General features: G+C 29.1%; 1 protein-coding gene across 6 annotated transcripts in view; it reads left to right on the top strand.

Moving 5' to 3' along the window:
- Positions 1 to 24,589, top strand: part of Sox102F (transcription factor Sox102F) — a 297,246-nt gene that overhangs the window by 55,403 nt on the left and 217,254 nt on the right. For all 6 annotated transcript variants that reach the window (XM_088182700.1, XM_088182701.1, XM_088182699.1 and 3 more), the window contains exon 3: positions 10,165 to 10,242. The gene's annotated coding sequence lies outside the window, so the exon portion shown is untranslated. The remainder of the gene's footprint in view (positions 1 to 10,164; positions 10,243 to 24,589) is intronic.

Here is a 24,589-nt window from a genome sequence, read left to right as displayed (position 1 = left end):
ACATTTTTCATATTTTTAAGCGTTTGTAAGATGAAGAATCATGTGACATATTTCAATTTCGGCAACAATGAGATGTTGATACAAAAAAGACCCATCATCATTGCAATCACATAGTGTCCGTGTTGCGAGGAAGGCTAATAGCTCATTGTCGTAACAATGAATCGTCTGATTGTCGCCGGGTCATTGTCAAACCGGCCACAATAGCCACCGACACGAGATAAAGAAGATGAGAAGCGCTGTTCAGAAGCGACTGAAGTGTGTTCCCAAACTGTGAGACGAATCGCAAATCGTGACATTGGAGAAAAACTGATTTTCCCAGCAATAATCTATTACTTTTACAATATATCATCATGGCATATTCCCACTTATACCATATTGAGCAATTATAATTTATATTTATTTATATAAGCGTCGATTCCGAATATCGCCTTAACGATTATTAGTTAATGATACAAGTTTCTTAATTAAAAAGTTCGCCTTTGATTTAAGCTCGTCGCAGCGTGAGCTCCGTGTTTTGACAAAAGCATTAATTATTCATATGATCACATTTACGTACGATGTTTTTTTCTTTTAACAGAAACCTGAAAAATCAATGATATTAAACGCGTAGCACCACAAAGAAAGTTGATAATTAATTAAATTAACGATGTTTTGAGGCGTTTAAAAATGTATATATTTCATTTGGAACATGCGATAATTAATTTTTAACTAACGTGCATGAATAGTCGAGTGTCGGTTACAATCAAAGAGCGACGATTTATATGCGTGATTAATGTGGGAAAATATTTGAGAAGTGGTGGAATATGAACTCTTTGGTACTCTTTGGTACACTTGTCGCATGCCTATTGTTATGTCAAGTGCAGGAGACCTTTGTGCTCTTAACAAATGCCGAATAATTCATTCTGAAATATGTATGTAACATATACGCGAAGATTATGCGGTGCATATAGAATGTATCAGATGAGCTTAAAATTCAAAATCTTAACAAAAAACAAGGAAATATTTTAAGTTAAATTATCTTTTAGCTAATTGTAAGACGACACATTTAATAAATCCATATAATCTCTACTTTTTTATATTTACTATTTCAATATATTTTTATTTATTACTACTTTCATTTTAATTAAATTGTCATCTGCTTTATTGAGAATATGTAATATATTTAACAAATAATTAAAATAATGTAATTGAAAGCTATCGTAAATAGTTTTTTTAATTACTTTTTATATATTACTCATCCTTGATAATAAGTAAATTTTTTGCTCTTCAAATTTAATTGCCTATATATAATTACTTTAGATTACTTACAAATATATTTTTCGTAATATAATTTTCCGTCATTATAGAAACACATTTATAATTAGCAACTATATATTTAGTTATATTTTAATTTAGTCGAAAGACTACTTTTATTTTGTAATCATTTTATTTTATTTACATCATCTAGCATGATAGACTAGTAGTATAGTCAGTGACTAATACCTGAAAGATCTAGGTTCGAATATCATATAAATAACTCTCAGTGTTTTTCAATTTCTATCGTATCCGAGAAAACAAAATTAGTACGTAGTCGGTATTCAGATTTGGTTCAAATTATTTTCTTGTTAACGAGCAAAGAACTTCTGTGTTTTTATTTACTTATTGATAATTTGTTTCGGATCACTTAAAAGCCAGTTTATTATTTATTACAAATGTGCAATATAGGCACAGTCGTCTGAAAAAATTACCACGTTGAATATTAATTTTAAATTTTTCAATATTTTTTTTTTCGTTAATTTAATTATATTAGTACTTAAAGTTATTCATAATTTTATTAATGATTGCAAATTACTTTTAGCCACTAATATAGCAGCATTTATCATCAAAAATTGTAATTTCAAGACATATTTGAGAGAGAAAATACCACCAATTTTCTTAAAAAATAAATAGCAATATGCTATATTCAACAGAAGTGGTTTTAGATTTGAATGTATTATTTGAAAATAATACAATTAATTTCATCAGCATATAGAAAGTATATGCAATAAAGCCTCAAAGATGGATTTGCCTTGCAATACGCGCATAAATTGCGGATCTCGAGGGCACTGTGGATCTTGTATAATCTCCTGGCGCGCAGTAACTTTAAGCATGCTTTTCTGTTCTAGTTGCCAAATAATTCATGCAATTAATTTTGAATAGATAATGTACAAAAAATATTTTTTCAGTTATCTGTACATGAGGGAATATAAAAATTATAAATTTTTATTTCCCACAAAATTCCTAAAAGGCTGGAATGTGATTCTCTCGAGTTGCGTCATTGTAAGCATACTTGTGAAACTGCTGGTACGACATATTCTGGGCACTTCGTTTTTGTGCGCCTTAAAATTAACAGCGGTTGTGTTTCTAAGTATTGATTGAAGTGCCGTATGCAAAAATTAGACAACACCCCAATAAACAGTATTGTATTGATTCGTTCTCGTCCAGGTACTTGCAGTTGGCGCTTCCTCCAATTGTAAATATATTTTTATGTATTATTTTTTCCCCACTGGCGTAAAGCTAGTATGGCCGCACGTGTTTTAAATAAATACCAGTTCGATAGACATAAGTTGATAACTAATACTTAAAGACATATGTTCCAATTCAATATAGATCTTAATATTTTCAAATTTTTATCGTATCCGGTAGATGTGAATTAGATCAAATATTATATAATTTTAATTTGGATCTATTATTACAGATTCTGTTTTTCTTAATTTTCTTAATCTCATAGATAAATATCACGATGTATAATTAAAATAAAATCGATCTTGCTCGTGCATAGTGACATCTATTGATTATAAGCTGTAATAATTGTGAATAATTATTAAAATGGATGCAACTATTTTAAAGTGGATGTATAGTTTAAAATACTAAGACCGTCTTAGAATATTTATTAATCAACTTACCTGCAACTTATATACATTCCTCGTTTGAAACCCTATTGTTGGGGAAATCTAAAAAGAGAAATACTATTTTAAAAAGGTGTGGTAGTATGAATTTGTATTTTTCTATTAGTCCTTCAAATAGTGATTTAGTTACTTAATAGTATAGTGTTAGTAATGCAATTTTCTATTTTTCTTGCAGTGCATTTTTATCTAATTAGGTATATTTATTAAGTTGTGTCATATCGCCTCTAAAAAATGCCTAATTTAAAAATAACATAAGAGTATAAAAATATATACGTGTTTATATTTTTTAATGTTTTACCTATATTATCATAAATCTCATTTATATTTAGTACACAGGCTTAAAAGTCTGTCTATGCTCATTCCAAGGTTTTTACTTTTAACTCAATCTGCAAAGTTTCATTCCGAACAATAAACATTACCCACAAAGATATAAACGTAATAAATAAATATTTGTATGTGTACACACCCGAGTCATTGCTAAGCATATGGTTGACACAAAAAGGTCATTATTCCACCAACAATAGCCTCGGTGGGCAATCAACGAGGCCGGCGAACATTTGGCATGTGTCTTGTCGGCTTTATTGCGGCTCGGCTCGGATATGTACCCATAATATAAATTCCCGTTTAATGTCCAAGGAATTTCTTCTCTACGAGAACAACAGGTTTGCGACCGGTGGAACTCTGACGCATTGTGTAGGAGCCGCGAATGAAAATTGCCTCTGAAATATGCACAGGTTCATTTTGTTGCCACTTTCTTCTAGCTGGTGCTTCTAGGTTATACGATGACAACATGTGTGCTCGTGGAAACGTTGCGTCGGGGAAAGCGCTTTCCTATTATAGTCGTCATCGACGACGATGACCGTTGGCAATTAAATAATCGCGTGCGATTTTCTCCATATGGCAGTTAGCCTATAAAAGTTTAATTAAAATACTTATTATAATACGATAATAACGGTAGATATTATAACAATTCGCAGTGTACATTTTCTATAACAGTTAGCTGTCACTTATTTTAATACCATGTGACAGTTATGAGTTATACTCAAGACAGTTAAAACGTAAACATCTGATGTTCTGCGATTATCTAGAATCAATTCATCTAAGTAGATAAAAAAAATGCTCATCAACATATCGCCTTACCTGTCCAAAGTTACTTCAAATATACATGTGAAAAAAAATTGATTAACCAATGATAATTTAATAGCATTAAATACTTTCGGGTTTTGAGGATGACTTTGTTACTTTGCGGCCAAAATAGACGCTAAAAAAGCTGGTAAAAAGTAACAGTTTAATTTATGAGTATATATGAATTACCACATTTACATGAAAATGTAGATTCTGCTCTTAGGTGGTGAAGGTAAAATAGCAGGTATTTTAATTCAAAGAGTCTTCGCTAGAGTATCGAGTTTAATATTATCAGCTGTGATTTATCTTGTGGTGATGCTGGGAAATCTGCTAATGTGTCTTGTGCCGTGACTCCTTGGCTTCTCTCCTAGTGCCAGTCTGTCTCTCTATGATAAAATTTGACATCTTTTATTTTTCTGGTTCGAAACAACTCTGCGATAATGTTATCGGACTAATTTCATCGCTTCCCGGATACACCTGCGAAATGTGTTTTTACCTTAAAAGTGAACGACCAGATGGCTACCTCGGCAATCGTTAACAAAGGTTTAGAATTACTATCGCACATATTTTTTACAGAAAGGGTAGTTTTTCAGGTACTTAATGGTGTCTACAAATCATTAATGTCTTGGAACGAATGTGCTAATAGTTGCTTCGGCTTAAAGTTAGTTTCTCTTCTTATTTATTCTTTACAAAAGTAATTAAATAATAATATTTAACAATTTTTTTAAGACTTTATATTTATATTTTTTAATTTACTGTCACAAAAGTTAATAGTATCTTATTGAGCATAAAGTCACAATCAAATATACTATTTAGCAAAGTCATTTATATATTATATCATTAGTATAATCCATTAATTTACAATCTATAGATCATAAAAGTTGTTTTATGAGAATTCTTAAGTTCTTTATAGTAATCCATTCAATTCCATCCTTGGATACTAAATTTCAGATAAAAGCTAACAATAAAATACAATCCCACGCTGAGAAAAATAATCACCTAGGCGACATCGCGAACCGCGAGAGGCATCTTCACATGGTCCAGGCACGGTGACGTCATTTCATCTTAACAACTCTCTCATGAGCCTCGAGTTTTGTTCTTGGACACCGTAACAAGGGGGACAATAGGAAATGGACAGATAGAAAACAAGAGAGACAGACGGAGAGGCACACACACAAAAAATATCTCCTCAACCAATGTTGACTCAGTCGAGTACGAGCACGGCGCGAATGCAAATATGTGTACCGTATTTATAGACGTGTATATAAATTTCTATTGTTGTCCAAACACTAGGACACCACTAAGTAACCGAACGATTGCCCCCCAACACACTCGTAATTTATAATATGTATATAGTAATCTCACGTGTGAAATCAGACTCAAGGCTCAAGATTCTTCTCTCACCTATTATATGTGAAAATGTATACTAATAAAATTTTAAATATTTGACGATTCAGATTAAAACAAATATTTATTGTAAAATATTAAATTCTGGATCGGAATTCATCAATTCTTGTTGTTTCTCTTCTCAATATATTATACATATGTTTTGTCCAAAGTACAAGAAAATTATATTCAAGCATAAATATAGTCACACATCTTGGATTACGTAGGCATATCATAAATTATATTTTCTACCCTATATTATATTTCTTACAAATTCATTTAGCCCCAGGATTTTCCGTTAAGAGTTAAGGATCTTAGATCTTAACAGTAAATATCTTAGATAGTTAGAAAAGTCAGATTTCATTCCTTAAATATATGTAAATATGTATATTTTTCTAGAATAACAATAATGATAAATATGCATAGGCTTCTAAAAATATAATCAACAATGAAAATTTTAATTTTATTTGCATTACGTTATTTATTTTGCTTTAAACGTTTTGTACTCTATTCTAAGTATGTATATATTTGCCTAATAAATATATTAAAATTTTAGATGTTCCTAAATGGTATATTTCAGAAATTGAAAAACTTAAATAATGAAAAAAAACGCCATGTATAAATTTTGCACAATTTATACAACTATATACTCGCTCACTAAAATATAAACTTACTATATATTACTAAATAAATTATATATTTTTCAAGTTTAATAAGAAAAATCTCGATTTTCTATCTATATAATATATATGCACCTTCATTGAAATTAATTAATAACGTAAATCTTAACTAAAACTGTAACATTAAACAATTATAAATTCAGTAATACTTTGTATATTTAAATAAACTTTACAATTATTTTGTATAAATAATATTAATCGTAAAATATGGTATGAGTCTTCTATATGCAGTTACTTATCAGCTAAATGTATTAAATAAATATATTTCACTTATTTACTACAAATCCTTGAAAATATATTTTTTTCTATCATAATAGAATTTGTACCGCGCAAAACACTCATCTTATCTTTATATGAATCTTTTACACATGTCGAGAGGTTATTATTACGTTGCGTATACTTTATTTTATACGATCCAGCGTTAAAACGTCAATAGCGCTAAATAAATAAAATAACGTATACAGATCGTGTTCGAAATTATTTACGATCGCGTTCGATACGACGCATTCCGCGCAATAAAACGACATATAAAATCGTTTTCATAAAGACGTTATTTTATTTTATTTTTGAGGAAATGTTTCACATAAGTGTCAAATCTTTCGGCCTTTGTCACACCAACAAACAGTTCGTCTGGGAAACTGTTTATTATGTGTGCGTGTTTTTTTTATATGCATATACCGAAAGGCGTACGACTGGTTTCATAAGCGGTGACCATCATCCGTTTCCACAATGGGATTAACTTCTAAAATGAACTATGGGACATATTTTAGAATTTGTGTAATTTTATTGTGGATTATGTAGATGCAACGCGTCATCGTTTTCATAGTGTGGTGCCCATTTGATGAAAACGCGGACTAAAATCTTATAAATAATGGATGTGTTGTGTATAAATAATAATCATTTATAATTCATGTGTTTTGACTTTAATTTACATATAAGATTATATGGTGTGTATTTTGGACTGAATAAATTCTATATATTGCAAAACATAAAGTTAGATTCTTTCCGATAAAATTATTAATAATATTTTTTCGTGTCGTTAAATAACGATATCTCATATCCTAAGATAATATTATATTTTTCAAGTTTAATATTATAAATATCAACCTATTAAATGTTTGTATTACGTTACGTTAAAAAAATAGTTTTTTTAAAGATATTGTATCATAAATATTGCTATTGCCTTTTTGCTAGAAACAATCTTAATAATCAACTATTATCTAAATTATTAATAATTAAAAATATACGGAACCTAATCGGCTGGGTTACATGATACAAATAGTATGCATCAAAAATATGTTTTTAATCATTATTATTTACAGAAAATGTAAAAAAACTGTGTGCTTTACTACAATTTATAACAAAAAAGTATCAATATAATTTTATAAATTAATCTAGCTATTTTATATATCTCAATATTTTTACGAGTGAAACATTTATGAGATTTTCCACGGCATTTGTAAAATCATTTTTACTCTCTGCTCAGAAATCACAGTGAGTAGGCAGCGTTTCATTAATCCGCTTTTGATTATGTTTTTGAGATCACTTTGTTTAAATTAAGTTGGGTCTATTTTGATTCTACTCATTAACCACTTTTTTAAAATTGAGATGTGCCATTTCTCGAAAAATGAAAATCACTATATGTAGCCCATATATTGCTACAAAACTAAATAAATAGCGATCCAATTCTTAATCAAGTATAAACTTTTTGCTTTATTTATTTCAATGATAATGGAATTGCTAATTTTTTCATTTACTATTTTGGAAAAATATGATTTTTAATAGCATATAAATGTAACAGAATTTTAGGATCAAAGGTACATTTTCATTCCAATTAGAGTTAGCTATTTACACATAAAGTCGTATATATTAATGCAATTTAAACAGCTCGAAAGGTATGTAAAGACGTATCACTATGTTTGTTAATAAAAATGTATAAAATATTTTAAAAATACAATAAAGTAGTAAAAATATAATAAATAATTGACCTAATGCAGAATAATAATGTTAATAAATCGTCTTCTTTAATATAGCTTATTTAAATACTGACTTTAACTACATTTTAATTCATTTATCAAAACATCAAGTAGCAAAATAATTATGACTATTATAGAATAGTATAATTCGTAAGCAGTAAAGTACAACTCCCACATCAACAAATATATACATGTTTCTAATATCTAAAATTATTTTAGTATGCATATTATTATATAAGTAATGAACAAGTGCTTAATTTTTTATCAGCAGTATTGTATTGATTCAATTTATATTTTTATTTTTGATGCGTGGGTATGAGAATATTTTATTTAATTCCGCGTTAACCCTTCCATCGCCAATAATGGCTTTCGCTCGCAATGAAATTGGATGAAAAATTGACCCTCGATGTCCATGGGGGTGTTTGTATTACCGGAGGCATTAGTCAACCCCAATTTAAAGCTCACAAAATAGACGTGGGGGGCGAAAGTGAAATTTGATAATAGCCCCCCGAAACGGAAAAAGGGCGCTTCGGAAGCGGAAACAGACGGACAGGATTTCGGACAGTTACAATCCGGATATGAATTGTTGATTTTCCATCAACATTTTGTTAATTCGATTGCAATTTATTCTGTATTGAATATTTACCATGATAAAAATATAACCGTATCGTTTTCTTACGATAGGATTCCTTTGCGGTGGCAAACGAGCGGCTCTCGAGTCATCTCAATAGGAAGACAAAAGCGTATTTATTGACAGGTCTTGGCCTTTGTTAGGCAACACAAAGGACTCTGCATTGTTAACCCATTCAGATTTGTCCTTAGATTGAGAAAACAATGTATAATGTGCTACAGATGTACCGACCCATTGTCATCCTATCCGCACATAATACACAATAATTCATTCATAACGGACTAGAGATCTTGCATACAATATAATAAATATACCTTAATACAAAAAAATATAAAGATCTTACATATGACACCATTTGTTATATAATTACAATAATACTCATTTTCTTTTTGCTACTGGAAAATTTTATTGAATAATATTGATTGAAAAGCTAAACTCTAAACTGAGTCATTATTTTAATACAATATGTTACATAATATGTTTATACATAAGTTTAATGTAAATATACGATTACCAATATAATTTTCTATTTATGACTATTTTTACTCATATCTGACGATAACAAATACCACAAACACATAATGCTGATATGCGATGTAAACCGTTGAAAAATATCGATACACGCTTTCTAAACTGTTCGATTATGTGTAGTTACATATGAATCACAAATTGAACAGTTACCCATACACTTTTACAATCAAGTTTAAAGTAATTGTTTGATAAGTGTCCGGAAGATATAAAAGTGAACGATATCTACGATAAGTCGACTGTGTAAATAGTAAAAATTTGCACTAGACTCACATAACGTGTTTATCGAAAAAAACGTAGATTTTAATCTTCGATTTAATGTAGCAATAATTAAAATATTGTCTCTGAATGGAATTTATGAATGAAAGACGAATTGCTATAAATTTATTGAATTAAAAAACCACAACGCTATTTGCGATACAATGATTTTCGTCAGATTGTTTACGCTTTCTTTTAAACTAAATGTTTTCTATGATATATTATAAAAAATAGTGAAATTTCTTATGAATTTAAAACTGGCTAATATTTGCACAAAAATTTAACTGAAGTAAAATCGAAATAGCGAATACGAACTTTTTCTTATCAATAATTCGAGTGCAATTTTGATACTATTGTTAAACAACAGTGCTGTTCAATTATGTATTTTTACTGTTGTAATAAAATAGCTTATTTAATATGTATTTTCAAATAATATTTTTTTATCTATTGCTTATAAATATATATTTTAATAATTTTACCAAAAACCTTCAAATCATTTTTTTTATCGTGAATATAGTATTTATTGTAAAATAACATATTAATATTGAATAAAATTATTTATGAAAAAATCATATAAAAATATATAATTACATTAATTTATGTTATTTTTAAAACCCTGAACATTATTTATATTATGAATTGTTATCTTACAGATGTGCGACATTCAAGGGTTACCTTTGCATTTGGTTTTCGTACAGTGTTCCAAAACCGCTGACGGAATGACTATACAGGTAAGAGTTTGCTTTATTATATCACGTAATTAGCCTTCCCAAATATTCATCAATATAAAAAACAAGCTATGTTTTGAAAATTAACATAACCTTACACGTTTTCGTTATCTACACAATCGAATTGCTTATCGGTATGTGTATTATGTATATTAAACACATGCGAAAAGTTTTCCGCGTGTTTACTTTATCCAAAATATTCTAAACTGTATCCGCATACATTACACGCGAGAGAACAGGAAGGGAATAATAAATATTGCAATAAATTTTATATCCACCCCAACCCCATTGAAGGTTTCGCTATTTCTCAGTGTTCCCTATATTTACAGTGTCTGGTGTCAATAATACCTGGATGAAATGTTCAGGGTGTTTGAAAAAATAATTTAAATAATATTTAAATATTATCAAAATAAGCTTTAAAATAAATTCTTATTCAATATAATCTTTTAATTTTAAATACGATTGACTTAAATACATTTTTAACATACCATTTTTTTATTTATCTTGTCTAATATCAGAGACTATATAATATTTAATTTAACCATGTGCGCTATTAGTTACAATTTAAAGGCCGTAATAACAAACACTTGAACAACTAAAAGAGAAATAACTAGTTTATGGATAAAACAATTGGTGTTCTAAGGATAAGCCCAATCTTAACATCAAATTGTTTTTAATTATTAAGGCGTATAGTTCTTGAGCTTGTTTGATTTGACACAAAATTTTATTATTAATTTATTTATTTTACCTAAGCAACAAGAGTAATGACACATAATGTATTCCCATATACTCGATCGTCGAAAGTCAAATTACCATTATCATACCCGAATGCGGTTAACAGCGGGTACGTGCAGTGCATTTCCATGTGCGGCCGCGATAAAATAATCCTAAACCGATTTTATTTTATCCTTATTTTTGAAATGTTGCACCGCTTTCCATTGGATATTTCACCGATTTACGACGCCCCGGGCGTCGGTTAGCCGGAACGTTTGCGTTTTACGCCTCTGTCCGTTTACGATCGGACATTTTTACAATAATTCCGGCGTAAAAGCGAAAACACGCATAAACGAGGGTAGGGGGCTGAAAAAACATCATCAAATTGGGGTAGATAGGTATTTTAATCGGTAAGTGGAACGTATAAAATATATATAGAGTAAAATCGCAAGCAGCCTGTATAAACGAAAACAACCGATAATCGAACGAGTTTACAGACGAGCAAAGAAAAATTCCCGAAAGCACTTTGTATTATTGGAATCTTACGCATATAAGCTACGGTACTGTTTTTTTCCGAATACGCTTTCTGAAAATTTCCACATGTATAATACATATGCACACTTTATTTATATACATGCAAAAACGTGGGGCAAATGGGTGCGAATTTATATAATACATTATGTAAGAATATCGCAAGTTTATGAAAAGTTATCTTGAACTTATCCAAAACTGATCGATGTACGTAAATTAAATGTAGCTACTGTAAATAAGCATTGATGGCTAAAATTTAAACTAGCTAGCTTTTCAGCAAGAATAAAAAAACATGCGGTTTACTATTGAAATAAAATAATAGTGAGAAATTATTATTTACTTCTTTGCTATCTTTGTTTATTTTCCATTACATCAATTTACTCTTTTCAACATATAGAGATTTTGATTAAATTTTACATAAATTCTTTCATTTTTACTTTATTATTTTTGTCGGGCTCAACATTTGAACCACTCCCCTATTCACAATTGATGAAATTAACTTATGATATTTATTTATAAAATGCTATTTTAGCACGTAATAAAGCGTTTTAACGATCTAAAAATTGAATTTTCATGATAAAATAAGACACCACTGTGAAAAACCTCATAGTAGATTTAGTCACAAGGTTCATGCTAAGAAAAGATAAACCATGCTTTCGGTTTCAAAACGCCATTCGTAATCCGTCTGTCAGCCAACTGCAATTTGTTTGAATAAAATTCCCCATCTTTATGTTTTTGGTTATCCCACCAACCAAAATTTTCCATGGATACAGAAACGCGGGCAACCTAGAATCACTTCCACTTAGTCTGAGAACTCTTATGAGACATCCTCATAGACTTCTTCTAACGGTATTCACTTTAAAGTTCAAAGCATCCAAAATTTAAGACCTATCTAGCTTGGACTACAACCAGGGGAGATCAATTAAGCTTTAAACCGTCGAAGATCGCAGAAGCTGACACCTCTCTTTTCGCATCCACTGGTCCAGCGCGTCGTGCGAGATTCAAAATTCAACCCACTATAGAGACGCCTACAGACGCACTCACAAATACTTATCATTCTTATTGTTTTTTAATATTTTGCACAAAATATTAAATAACATAAACTGTCGCTATGCAAATTGATCATATAAAAAGGATAATTTTCGCAGGGTATAATTCCCCAAAATGTGAATTGACCTATCACAATCTCGATGCGGTGTTTGGTGTTGCAGATTTAGTGATTTCAACGCTAGATACGTGCATTTGAATTTTTCAGGTGTGAATCGATCTGATACGACGCTTTTTAAATAATCTCTCTTATATAACACGTTGATTAAGCAAGTTCATGCTATTTGTACTCATTACTCAGCATACATATTCAACGCATCTTTAAGGTATTTCTCAACTATTTTCAAAACCGATAACGATCCTACAATTATGATTATTACCGTGATTTAAAAATATATTTTATTATCGAAATATAACGAATATCGAACGGTTTGGTTTCTGCGTATATGGACATCACATTAATTTAAAACTTAAACGCTTAAAACGCTTATACCAGAAAAGTAGAAGCTATGTTGTTTCACTAAAAATGAACAATCGATACCGCGTAAAATTCCAGCTGGAGTTTTTCAGGGAAGTTTCCTCGGGCCGTTTCTCTTTATCTTGTATACGAACGATATCGGAAAAATAAAAAATACGCGTTTATCTACGTACGCTGACGATACAGCTATTTTTGTATGTGATTACAATCTTAAACCAATCGCGAATAATTTATTAAAATCTTAAATAAATATTTTGAGAAGTTGAAAATTATAATCAACTGAATTAAAACAGAAGCATTTATTTTCACAAAACGAAAACAAACTCTTCCACCACCTTTCCTAAATTAAGAAGGCATTTGCGTAAATTAGAAAACCAGACTACAAGCTCAAATTTAATAAACATATTTTTTAACTTCGCTCTGAAGAGCTTGCCGCCATTGTAGGCTTTAGACCAAAAAATAAAATTTTAATCTATAAACAATTAATTAGACCCATTTTAACATATGCCTTCCCGGTGTGAGGTTACACCAGTATTACTATTTTTTCTATATTACAAGTCATTCAAACAAAGCTATAAAAATCATTTATAATACACCTTCTTATGCAATTAAAAATGCATATTAGCCTTCAAATACCAACAATTAAAGAACACGTTATTTTCATACCAGAAAATATTATAAAGATATACCTCGAAATCACACGTGTATCGGCGAATACGACAAAAAAATTACTTTAATTTATATACAAACACAATGCCAAAGCACATATTGCTTTGAGGCTAAAAACAACATATCAATGGTTCCATATCTTTAGTGAAATGTAGTTAGATCTATAGAGAAAATTATCACTTAATATCTTATTTTTTTTCTTATTTATGTATTTTTCTTTCGCTTAAATTTTAAGAGATTTGCTTAGTTTTTTTCCTTAAATTGTAAGCATTAACGTTTTATTTTATATTTTTTTTATATAAAACTGTAGCTAATAACAAATTGCAGACATGAAAATGGTTATAAACCAGTAACATGTATAGTATCTATAATAAGTATGTTTGTAAAATTATTTATATTATTGAAATAAATGTACAATATGCCTCATGACCCGAAGGTCAATTTGATGCAAGTATTATTCATATGAGAACAAACATGATAAACTATTTTAGAGTATGGATAAAATATTATAATGAGTAAATAAATACATTATATATTATCTTGATTTCTTTAGAAACAGTATATTAGATATAAACAATAAAAAAATATATTTATAACAATTTTTTTTTTTTAAATGTTTGGTCTTACTATCGATTAAATATTTAACAATTTAACTACTAGTACATGAAAAAATTCGCTTAAATACCTAAAACAATATACCAGCTATTTTAGAAAGTAGTTTTTGATATGCATTATAAAAAAAATTATAAAACTATCATAAATTCATAATATATGTAGATCTGCTATTTTTATAGATATGATATATTTTATTACCATATTTTATTAACGTTTAAAATATTACGATATTAACAAGTTAAATTAAATGGTCAGTAACTTTTAAATAAAACTGTCGTTACTATCACTAATATATGGTTAGCTGATACTTATAAACGGTTAGTAACTTTATGACAAAATAGCAATAAAGGCTAATAACGCTTCAGAGAAGCAAAAACAAATTTAGTTCACATTACACGCATATTAAAGGTCATTTTATATAAAAATGATGTCCTAATACCAAAATTTGTCCAATATTCAACAAAATAATTCAAGCATATAACTTAACTTTTAACTACTGACATTAATTTGAATTACTGAGCATTGATAAAAACTATTATAAAAAATGTTTAAATAAATTATCCAATAAATACAGGTTTTTCAAAGTTGACTTACATTCTTTAGCCTCAATAATTTTAATAAGTACTAAATTACTGTTTTTTTATTTAAAACAAATTATAAAACTACACATTAAATTTACTTTAGTGTATATTTATAAATAAAGAACTTAATAGAAACATAACAACAAATTTTTATAAATACCCATCTATCTCTTTTTAAATTTAAATTACTAAAAAATAAAAGGATTTAATTTACATAACCAAAAAATTAATTGATTGCAAAGATATTTTTTATTAAAAAAATATTTTTTTAATAATTTAAATGTTTATGGCATTACACCTCCTAAAACTTATTTATTGAAATCTATATTGAAATAATTAATAAACTTTTTCTTACATTGAATTTAGTTTGAAATAAAAAAACAATGATATTTTTTATACTAATTACTTAAAAAAAATTGAGTACTTGACTATTTATATCATTACGTAGTGTATAGAATTTATGTGAAACTATGACAAATTGGCGTATATTTACGAGCTCTTCCTTATCCCAAATACTTACCATTTTCATTAAATTTTCTCGCGTTCTCGGGTGTTGAGCCCGTCGAATGGGATTTTTATTTTACCACAACGTTATCGTTGCGTTGCGGCTGAATAGATAAAGCGTTCCAAAGTGACGGCACAAGCGGGGGTGAGGGTTGTAGGTCTTAAAATAAAGTATAAATATTTGCAGTAGACTACGGATACGTGTTCTGAATTATTCGCGCGCATCCTCCGAGCAATCTTGGTGTGTAGCTCATCTTTCAATCGCCTCAAATGGATTCGAAAACATTTGGGCGCGTTTCAATATAACCATAAACTGGAATGAATAAAGCTCCGGAAAAGGGGATAGCCCATGGGCTAAATTTACACCTATACACTCATATCATCCCGTTATATGTGTTAATACTGGTATATACGCAAAAGCTTATAGGATGAATCGTGAAAAATATAATTAGATTACTTCAAAATAAGAGAGATAGTTAAAAAGTAAATATACAAGAATGAAATGTATATTCTGACGTATATTTATTCCTGATTATAGTTATAAATGCATCGATAAGTATACAACTATTTTTATAAATTAATAGCAATTAACGTTAAACTTCTATCAAAATGACATTTTCAGTAAGTTCCTAATGAACGTCATTTCTTTCTATTTAAAATATACAATATTTATAATCACATATTTAAATTATATTTTTAAAATGATTTTAAATTAGATTATTCAACTAGTATGAATATAATACGCGTGAGAACTTTTCAACGCTTTTAAGATAACGGGTCAGGACAAGCATTGATTGTCAATAAAAAAAATTGATTGTAAATTCTACTAGTAGCCGTTTGGTAACACATTACATTATCGACCATAAAAACGATTCTAACATGTGAGACGAATTCCATAAAAATTTAATTAAAATTCATATCTACACACATATACATTAATTGAATGTTTCCCGCTTTTCTAACGGCCGTTTTTACCTCTTTTATTACTACAATCGAACAATGATGGAAGCGAACACACTATAAATCATTATAGGAAATTTTCAACAAGTAGAAATCGTATCCATTGTGTCGTTCTTACAGTGGCTGACCGATTGCTGACCGATTGATTTTCCCGAACGTTCGCGATTCTTATAGATCTGCCCGATTGTGTGACTCTGTTCGGACCGATTGATCGTTCATCGATTTCACCTCTATATTGAAGATAATGCTTAGAGTTGGGAATGTTATAATAGATTGATGATGGTGCTAGGGTCAAGCGAGAGACAATGAGGAAACCGGTCGTAGGAGCAGGTTTCTTGTTTGTACCGGCCGGCCAGCCAATTGTTCTTGTAAATATGTGATTAAAATAATGGCCAAGAGTGGCTCACCATATACGAGCAAAAACTGACAATTTCTCACAGAGGCGACTCTCGGTAATTCGCCATACGCGATTCGATCATCAACACTTCATATTTCATTTGCGCTGAGAAGAAGTTATTACGTGAATGTGCGAGAGTGAGTGATTTGTGGTGAATTGAGTTGAATTTATATTGAGATTTTCTTACAGTAGCTATTGATACATAATATGCTTAAACATAGTATTTATGAGAGTTATTGGAAAATCAAAAAATAAAGTACATACTGAAAATATTTTTTGAGCAGTTTATTCTTTGGAACGCCCTTTTATTTATTATTCAGAATTTGGTAGAGTAATAAATTGAATAAAGTCTTGATTTGCCATATTTTAACTCCTAAAGCTCGTTATTTCTAATAGCATAAAATGTATGTAACTTAATCATAAAAAACAGTTCTTAGCACTAATAAAAATAATTTTTAATGATCGGGGATAACATAACTTCTCACTCTTTTCTAAATCATGAACCACACTTCTTTCTATTTTAAATTATTGACGGTATATTTGTTTTCAGAACTGCATTAAGCATGGTTAGTTTAACCACACTCTATAATAACATTGATGTTGAGATTAATGCTTGTCTAACTCTACTACATCACGTTGAAAATAGAGTTGAAAAACAAAGAAAAAATTGCTTTCATTTTTAATTCATTTGCACATTTACTTTCTTAATATTTCTTATATATTCGTAGATTATTAAGGTTAAAAAATAATATTATTAAAACATATTCATGTACTATATTTCTATTAAATTTTTAACTTCTTTAATTTATTGAAATATATTTTTTTTACTTCTGTGACATTGTATAGTTCATTACTTATATAATATACATTACTGCAAATTGCTTTACTTATCCTTACTAAAGTAATTTTATTTAGGAACAAAATATTCATTGAAGTTATTGAGTTATGAATTAGTATTATTGCTCAAGAATTAATTTTAAGTAGTTTTTGAAAAAGTATTCGTATATTACGCAATATAAATCCATTCTATAAGTCAAAAACTTCTTAACAGTCTCCTGCGTCTGAAAATTTGAACATCTCCGAATATTGGTTTGAACTCTGTACTTTTGACGTCGTGGACTAGGATTGACGTGAAGAAAATAATAAAATATCTACACTGGTTTCGAGTTCAAAAGAATTCTCTTGCGTCTTAAGTCTGGGATATTGGGTAAAAGTTATTTTGAGTAGTAAATTTCGGATGGAAGTGCCGATGGAAGCGAGTTCCATATGGAAGTGAATAACATGCGCTATGTGCGCACTTACACACGCTTAATCTGACTAGATGAGATTTCCTTACTCGCCAACTATTAATGTAATGGCCAATTACAAAGATTTGGGAAGTCTATTGAAAGTGTTAACTTTCGTTGTCTTGCTTTTAAAAATATTTGGGTGACACTCGGAGTTTTTAACAGGAAAAAATTTGGCAATTTTCCACTTTGAATCTCTCATCTTCAAATACAAAACGCACTTGTTGGCATAATAAAAAATAAATACTAATGAAATTTTATTTATTACGCTTTTATTACGTATTGCGACACTTTTTTTATTATTACAGCGGCAATTTTAAAAAGGACTTTATAAACCTGATCAATGATCGCAACAAAACATATTCCTTCGCAAAATATTTTTGTCGGTTTAAGATTCCATAGTGGCATCCTTACAGCGTCTACCTTTGATTTGTTCTTAATCATATTTTACTAAGCTGTTATTTTGAATTTTTCAAATATATATTTAATATATATAGTATGCATATACACTTGTGTTTTATAGTATTTCATTTGCATATTCGATACAATGTATTGAATTTAATAATATGCATTGCTCTAATACCGGTTTAAGTGTCAAGATTTCATAATGATTTGCCATTTATGTTTATTTTAAATGTGTGTAATCCAACCTATGCCTAATATGACATAATATGAATCAAGCCTAATTTTACTCGGTATTATTTTATGAGAAATGTAAAGAATGAAAAATTATATGAGATGTAGAATATTTAAGACGTACCATTTTTTATAATTGTTTACTTAAATTCTTAGTATATTTCAGAAAACAATTTTATTACAAAGCCTTTTAATTAAACTGTGTAACAGTTTTCTACTTTTTATTACAAAGACTGCAACTGAATTAATATTTCGTTTTAATTAGATTTTTTATCTTTGTATTAAAATTTTTAAACATATTATGTAGTAAAATATAAAAAAATATAATTTAGGAATCTTCAAATACTACATATTTTAACCCTAAAACTCTGGTTAATGATTTAAATATTACATATGTATCAAACCATATAAATTCAATTAAACATAATTTTCATTGATAATTAATAGTCACGCAAAAGCTTTTGGGATGAAATGTAAAAAAATAATTAGATTACATTAAAATATTAAAGATATTTGGAAAGTCAGGATACAAATACCATAAAATACTTCTGACTTATAGTACTAATTTTAGATTTATTTATTTTGTAACATTGTTTTTAAAATGCATTGCTAGTTATACGACTATTGCTTCATTACATATTCAGCAATATAAATTCAATTGAACATAATTTCACATTGTAAATAACATTAGGTTTTCTCAGTAAATTTACCACTCACAAGTCACGAGTCGGGTGCTCTTTGCATCTTATTATACCTCTGATCAAATGGGTCAAAAATAAAAGTTATTCACTTACGTCAGTAAAAATAATATAATTAAATATATTATGTACTTATTTTAAAATGAAATAAAGTGAATAAAGATTAATTTCGAGTTGCATATGTGTGAGCAGTTATATCGTATGATCTATTCGCACATTTTAAAGCTGATTTCTAAGTCTCATCTCTCACCACGCTGAAAAAATATTTTTTAAGTAACTCACGACGATGAAATCTTCACACCGTTGAGTCCGCATATTAATCAAATTGCGCATATAAATCTCTCAGTTAACGGTAATATCAATTAGCGGCATTGACTGTCGATGTTGGAGAAGTCAAAGGATCATCTCCTCATCTCTCGGCCATGCATGTTCACATGGTCTCAGGGTGAAGCGCTGACAATGACGAAGCACCTGGCGAACCGGGTATAGAGATGACGATGACCGAGTGAATAATAAAAAAATAAGTATCGGTAAGCTTGCCCCGAGCACTATATGGTAGTCGATGAATAAATTGATCGGACGATAACGAGAGAGGAAAAAAATGAGCTTTTGTTTCCACTACCGTGTCGGCCCATTTGTATAATGACATCACAAAATGTATTATGTGTATTCTATTATATTATAGAGATGTTACATAAGCGCTGTTTCATCGTGGGACAATGTCTATTTATCAATAAACACTATCGTTCGCTCATTAATCATATACGTTAATATATATGTACATAACGAACGCAGGTATGTTTGTTTAATGTGAGTGTGTACGCATGTTTTTTTATGATATCATTTAACCGATGGATTATCCTGTATGACACGATTTTATGTAGAATAATCTGTATTAACTAAATGAGATATAATCGATTAATGAATATTTATTATTAAAAATATATAATTTAAATATAACTAAATAAAACTAATTATAAAGTTAAACATTTCAAACATTTTTTTCTTTGTGGCTAAGAAATGCAAAAGAAAACATTTTCAATAAAAATATTTATATACTTTTTACCGCTTAGTTATGTATTTACATATATTCTACTCGACTGCGAGTATACGTTGTATTGTTTGCCTCAAAGTACGTATATATATTTACCAACCGTTAAATACTGAGCGAATCAATCATCCCCATTTCGCATCGGATACAAGCGCGTATTTTTGCACAAACACCCCAACCCCGTGGGGTTGTTCGCCGACGAATGAAAACATCAAAGGAAAACTCACAATGATCAAAGTAACAATCGGCGGGCTTTGGACGGAAAAATAATTTTCCAAAATTGTAATATTCATCAAACGGACCAAGTCCGTGTCTCTCCGAGCGTGTATTTGTTTATTTTATTTTTTATATATATAAAATACCGGTATATTTTATTAAGAACCATTTTTCCGACAAAAAATGCCTATAAATAATTGCTTTAAAATGCGCCAAAGAGGCGAATGCTCAATTAAAGGTTTTTTATTATTAAATATTTATATAAATATTATTATATATTTTTAATATTATTGTATAGCAATTAAACGAATTAAATAATAAATATCAATAATTAGTACGCGCGAGCTTTGATAGATGTCACTAGCAAATTATCTTTGAGCGCTGCGAAAGTTATCTTCATACACCAAACATAAATTAAATTAAATATATAAACAAAAACAAATATCAAAAATAATTTATTAATTATATACAATAAAATAAATTTTACAATAATTTAAATATATTTATACCATATACAATTGTGACTCCGCCGCCTCGGTAAAAAAGCTCATTTTTATTATGAAAAAAGCTTCTATCTATATAAAGTGTATCCCCAGTCGTTCCTTGGACGAATAAAAAATACATACACATAAATAAAAAGTCCAATTCCACAAATGGCACTGGACCACAATGGGCTCCGTGTGGCCTATAAAAATCGCATTATCCATCATAAATTGTAAATTTTCTAGTTTGAGCAACGCGCGCGTGTTTTTATTTTTACAAGCGAATAAATAACGACTGGTCCACAATGGATAGTTTAGGGCTTTTGGTGGCACATATAACTCGCAGAAATAGTATAAACGGGGAAGTATCCCCGCGAGGATACTTGCGGTCAATCTACCCTCAAACGCGCTGAAACAACCCCAATAATACACATTAATATTTATTTATATATTATTTTTTAAATGTGTTGTATAGAATGACTAACGTAATTAATTTAAAATTTAAAATAAAGTTAATCTAAAATTGTATTAAAATTAGACAATATAAAATTAAGACAATTGTTTAGAATAGGCAAAAAGATAATTGTACGAACATATTATTATTATAGGTATGTCAATAATGAACGTATGTAAATTTGTAAAACAATTGTTCACCACCTGTAAAGTTGATTATTCACGTATTTACGACTTACAACGTTATTCGCGTCGCATATTAAATTGTAAAACATTAAAAACATTCTGCAGTATTAGTTCAAGAAATATTAAAAGATATAAAAGAACAAATAATAAATTCGGTTATAGTTTAAGTAAGATCCGGAACCATCGTAATGTGTTTTTCTGCATCTAAATCAATAAGCAAAATAATTGTATAGTAGGAATTTTCTTATATAAAAATGACAAAGCTCTTTAATATTATAAGGTATTACTGCCTTATAAGATGTATTTTTTAAAATGCTATAAAAAAGTGTATCATATATTATTTTTAAAGTTATATTTTGGATAACATGCAATTTAAAAAAATATTATTACTAGTGTTACTCACACCAAACGAGCACATATTGAAATATATACGTTTATTTTAATAATTTAAATAATTTAAAAAACATACTTTGATATTCGATACATTTTACTAGTTTATAACCACTTTTTACAATTTTGGTAATAACTATAATACAATACAATAAAAATAAGATTATATATGAAACAATAATAATTACAATTCAAAAGTAAAAACTTTTACAATTTAAGGCAAAGAAAAAAGCTATGGACTAGTGCTTATTTAATTATATGAATCTGTATATCTGTAACCATTGATATTTTCTCTTTAGTCTCTAAATCAATATATATATATATATATATATATATATATATATATATATATATATATATATATATATATATATATATATATATATATATATATATATATATATATATATATATATATATAAAATAAATGTTATTTCTATTGCAGTCCCTCGTTCATGGAATTAATTATTTTGAGTGGTTACGCGAAATATATTTATAGTATTTTCTGGTTAACAATGCTCTTTAATTGTTGGTATTTGTAGGCTATTATGAAGTTTTTAGACTAGTATAAAAATGTGTATTATGCATTTTTATCGCTTTATTTTAGATAACATGCAATTTAAAAAAATATCACTGGTGGTACTCCATATCGAGCAGGGTCAAAGTCCAAATTTTTTTTATTAAATTTTTCCTTGCAGTCGATGTGATGGCTTAGGTTTTTTACTAGATTTACATTCTACTAGAGTCTCCAATTACTCGAACCATCAACTACTCGAGTATCGAATATTAACATTTTAAAATACTCGAGTACTCGAGTACTTTCGAGTATTTACCAAATGTACCAAAATAGCTATTATTCAAATTCTTGCACATATAAATAAATAAATAAAATACTTAGTATGTTAATTTTTACAATTATTTTAACTTCACGAACATACTTTTTAAAAACAATAATGCAAAAAGTGTCTCGAATTTAATATTACTGCTAACCTTTGGTTTTATTATTCCCGTTATGGAAAAAACCCTTTTCGTTGCTGTTGATGTTGATCTTATTGTCATTAACGCGTTGGATAAGGCTTCTAATTTATATCTGTTCGCTTTTTATAGGTATAAAATTTTTTGAACTCTCTTTTTATGTTCTCTTCTTTCATTCCCTTCTCTGCTTTTCTCTTATTTCCTTCGACTATTGACAAAATAGTATTTTGTAATTCTTCTTGAATAGATTTTTTTTCTTAACAATATACAATATTCTACTCCTTCTGATTATTGCGAAGAATTTAAATCTATATCATTCGAAGATGTATTTGGGTGAATCCCTTTCACTCTAGAGCTTAACAGTTCGCAAAGAACTAACTTTACTTTAAATGCCTTTAAAACACACAATTGTTTTGATTTATATTTTAAGCTGAGGGATCAGTATAAACAATTGACAACACTTTACGCTACAACTGCATAGTCATAAAACCTAAAAAAAAATTTTGTTGATATTTCATACTGTTCATTGCCATAAATTAGATAAGTCGGGACTGTCGAACAAAAAACACAAAAGAAATTTCTCCGTCGTACCCACTAACATAGCCGACGACCGGAACTATGCAACTATGGAACTATGAAAAAATTATACCTGATAGTAACCGCTCTCACTCGGGACTTCGGGCATAAACGCCAAATAAAAGCAAGACGTTAACCTTAAAATTATTTTTGTTTCTGAAATATTTCAATTTTTTTTAATTTCGAGTATTAATCGGGTAATTTTCAAAATACTCGATTATCAAGTACTTGAAAAATAGACAAAAATACTCGAGTATCGAGTACTCGATTACTCGAATTGGAGACTTTACATTCTACATTACCTTGTTCACTTTGAGAAAAGTTGGCAAAGCTTATCCTAGTTTCGTAACTATAATTGACTCATTTCATTTTCAACATATTACTTTTATTAGTCCTTTAGGAGTTGCTTCTTGTCTAAATTATATATAAAAAAGTTTTTATTATATGTAAATAAAATATAAAGCTCTCCCAAAGCTTTGAGAAGCGTTTGTTTTACACTACAGTACGTACATACATACTTATATGTTCTGTGTGGGTGTGCGAATGTGTGTAGAATCATCCCTCAGCCTCCCTCCAGACTCCACCACGACTTCCCAGTTCAATACCCAATCGAAGCCGCCGATGTATCTTCACTCTGTTTCCCCGCGCCGCATAAATTCCCTGCTACAATATGTGAATCGGTTTTTTATTGGTCCGCCGGGAATCACCTCCGGTGCCTGCTACAACTTCCTGACCTTCCTTGCCTTGCGCAGAGCATCCGAGAAACGTAAAGGCAGCGAATGCTACTTATAAAAGGTTGCAGGTTTTAAAATAGAATTATCATAATAATAAATAATAATCATATAGTGAGCCCATTCAGCAATTTCAGCGACAGATTAAAATAGGAAATGATATTCAAATTAATT

Source organism: Plectrocnemia conspersa, unplaced genomic scaffold, assembly GCF_051122295.1.
Source record: "Plectrocnemia conspersa isolate PC_06_02 unplaced genomic scaffold, ASM5112229v1 ptg000003l, whole genome shotgun sequence".
Lineage (NCBI taxonomy): Eukaryota > Metazoa > Arthropoda > Insecta > Trichoptera > Polycentropodidae > Plectrocnemia > Plectrocnemia conspersa.
Note: the sequence above shows the minus strand (reverse complement) of the source record. Positions and strands in the feature narration are given on the sequence as shown.